Source organism: Triticum urartu, chromosome 5A, assembly GCF_056163025.1.
Source record: "Triticum urartu cultivar PI428250 chromosome 5A, HENAU_Tu73, whole genome shotgun sequence".
In the NCBI taxonomy this organism is placed as follows: domain Eukaryota; kingdom Viridiplantae; phylum Streptophyta; class Magnoliopsida; order Poales; family Poaceae; genus Triticum; species Triticum urartu.
In genome coordinates this window covers 612,712,759-612,716,407 of record NC_141877.1, presented here as the reverse complement: position 1 = coordinate 612,716,407, position 3,649 = coordinate 612,712,759, and positions in this window count along the sequence as shown.

Sequence of the window (3,649 nt, the reverse complement as noted above, 5' to 3'; positions counted from 1 at the left end):
GTGTCAGGACTTAGTCGCGAGGCCAACGCATCTATGTGGTAACTTGAGAGGGGTTGAGCGGGACGAGAGACGCGATGTTTTACCCAGGTTCGGCCCCTCACGGTGGAGGTAAAAGCCTACATCCTGCTTCATTGATATTGATGATTATGATCACCGTTACAAGAGTGCTCTATCTCGAGAGCTATTGTCTAAACCTAACTTGTCCAACTTGTGGAACTTGTCAATCTTCTCCCTTTTGGGGATCCCTGCCCCTCCTTATATATGTTGGAGGGGCGGGTTACATGTAGAGTCCTATTAGGATTAGGACTAGTCTATCTCTAATACAAACCGGATACAAGTCCAGGTCTTAAATCCTTGTAAGATAATATTCCTCCTGCCTTCCTCTTAAACCGGCCCACCATTAGACGTGAACCGGCCTTCTGGGTCTTGGGCCTTGTCATCTGTCTGTCCCGCACGCCGGATTACCAGTGAGTCATAATGACCAGGTGGGTTGCTTGTAAACCGCCAGGTCAGGGCGGGTCGCCGGTGACTCGCCAAGTGTCAGCGGGGTCTTCAGATAAACCGCCAAGTCCTGGCCGGGTTAACTTCCGGTCGGTTTGCACCACGGGGTATATCCCCGACAACACTGGTCGTTGGTGAAGGATGAGGTGTGCAGAGTTGTCCGTGATTTTCTTGCGGGAGTGGCAGCACCGGATGCTTTTAATGCGACTGTTATTGTAATGATACCGAAAGTAAACTCACCGGAGTTACTATCGCAATTCCGCCCCATTAGCCTCTGCAATGTTTTATACAAGATAGCATCTAAGGTGTTAGCAAATAGGCTAAAGGTTTTTCTCCCTATTCTGATCTCTGAGGAACAAAGTGCGTTTGTACCGGGCAAGTTAATCACTGATAATGTTTTTGTGGCCTATGAGTGTGTGCATGCTATCAGAAAGAGGAGGAGGAAGAAACCTTTATGTGCAGTAAAATTGGATATGATGAAGGCATATGACAGGGTTGAGTGGATTTTCCTTCAACAAATGCTAGCACGCTTTGGTTTTGACAATGCTTGGATTTCCATGATAATGAGGTGTGTGACGTCTGCCAATTTTGTGGTGAAATTGAATGGGGGCTTATCCAGGATGTTCACTCCATCACGTGGATTGCGGCCGGAGGATCCGTTGTCCCCGTATCTGTTCTTGTTTTGTGTCGAAGGTTTTTCTGCGCTACTAAAGAAAGCCCAAGAAGATCATCAAATTAAAGGAGTGTCATTTGGGTGCACTGGCCCCCAGATAACACATCTCCTATTTGATGACGATAGTATTGTCTTCCTTCAGGGCCCTGTCGATAATTTTCAAGCGCTGAAGGAGATCTTGGGTGTCTACGAGGAGGCTTCAGGTCAGAAAGTGAATCTACAAAAATCTTCGGTTTTCTTTGGCAATGGATGTCAGCAGGAGCTCAAGGACTCCCTAAAGGAGACCATTGGGATCGGGTCTGAGGCATTGAGTGAGCGATATTTGGGTCTCCCAACGGTCGTTGGGAGGGCAAAGGATGGATCATTTCAATATGTTGTGGAGAGCTCAAAGAAAAAAGTTACAGGTTGGAAGGGGCAAGGATTGTCTAAGAAAGCACGAGAAGTACTTGTCAAATCGGGGCTCCAATCTACTCCAGCGTTTACCATGAGTTGTTTTCTCCTCTCAAAGAAGATGTGCCGGAACCTGACTTCTATCTCTTCAAAATTCTGGTGGGGGCAGTTAATGGTGAGCGTAAAGTACATTGGATCTCTTGGGACAAAATGTGTGCAGCAAAGAAAGAGGGTGGCATGGGGTTTAGAGATGCCGAGGCATTTAACCAAGCTCTACTTGCGAAGCAAGCTTGGCGGATCCTTAGAGCTCCCTCATCGCTTTGTGCAAGGGTCTTGAAGGCAAGATATTTTCAGCGAGGGAGGGATTATGAGTGCAACTTGTCTTGATGGCGGCTCCTACACTTTTAGGAGCATTCTTCATGGTCGGGATTTGCTTCGAGCGGGCCTGGTCTGGCGGGTGGGAGACGGCTCCAGGATAAATATCCACCATGACCAGTGGATACCGCGGAATGGCAGCTTAACACCACTGGGTGCTGAGTATGTTGCGGGAGTTTCCAAGGTTTGTCACCTGTTTGATCAGTCGGGCTTGAGATGGAATGAACAGCTGCTGGACTCCATGTTCTCACCTCAAGTTGCAGTGGATATAAAGCAGATCAATATTGGCGGAGAGAACGTGGAGGATTATCTAGCGTGGAACTTTACCAAGGATGGACATTTTACAGTACATTCGGCGTATCACCTGCGAATCTCTCAGAATCGGGCTAGATCAGGCGGGCAGGGATCCTCCTCAACAGTAAATCAACACAAGAGCTGGATGGCTGTGCGGGACACGTCGGCTCCGGGAAAGGCAAAGATTCACATGTGGCGTTTGCTCCGCAATGGTTTGGCTGTTGGGCATGAACTACAACGACGTAAAATCAAAGCGGGAGTTGTTTGCACGGCATGTGGAAGGGATGAGACAATTTATCATAGATTCTGGGGATGTCCTCACTCGGCTGTTTTTCGGAAAAGGGAATTGCGGTGGCGATCCCACCGTGTCAGCTTGATTCCCAGAGGACAGTTGCAAGATGGCTTCTTGAGTGGTTCGAGCATGCAGGAGAGGAGGAGCGAGCTGTTATGATACAGGCGGTATACGCGCTTTGGCTAGCTCGTAATGAGGCCTGGGATGGCAAACGAATTGAGGAACCACATGAAATAATAAAGCGGGTGATGAGGCTAGTTGAAGAATGGCAACAAGTTCATGAGAAACAAACTACTGAGCGCCACCCTATAGTGCGTGCGAGGTGGGAAGCGCCGGATGAGGGATGGGTAAAGGTAAATGCTGATGGGGCGTTTTCCAAAAGTCGAGGTCAGGGTGGAGCGGGGGTGGTCTTGAGAAACCATGAGGAAGGTTTTATGGGTGCGGCTTGCCTCTTCGTCGACCATGCGACGTGCGCGGAGCAGGCGGAGGTGGTGGCTTGCCGGCGAGCGATCCAGCTAGCAATCGAAGCAAATGTGCAACGGCTACATGTAGAGCTGGACAACCTTGGGGTGGTGGCAGCGATCAACAAGAATGACCAAGATCTCTCGCCCTTGGGTCCGAGCATCCAGGAGATTAAGCGCATGCTAACCCAGTTTATGCAGGTCAAAATATCTTGGGCAAGGAGAGAAGCAAATGGCGCTGCTGATAAGCTTGCGAAAGTTGGTTTGGGAGATGAGTATTGTAATGTGTGGTGGAATGTACCACCGGAGTCTATCCTCCAGATTATCTCAGATGAGATTCCTGGCTACGGTTAAATAAAGATACGTTGATCCTAAAAAAAAAGATTCATTTACGTGCAGTACGTAAGTGTGGCCCTCCTTGGTTCTGACGGGGCAAGGGCCCGCATGGCAGGACCCCACACCCCTCCTGTACTGACTGGGTGAGGGCCCACAGGGAAGGAAGGGCAGTGGAAACACAATCAGCTTGGAACGGCGCAAAGCACTGCAGCAAGCAGTAAAATAAAAGAGTTTTCACTCTTGTACGGCTGGGCTGCCTATACAACTAACTAGACCCTCTTCATTTTCTGTTTCGAGGAAGCGCCCAAGCTTTTACTTTGGTCTGAT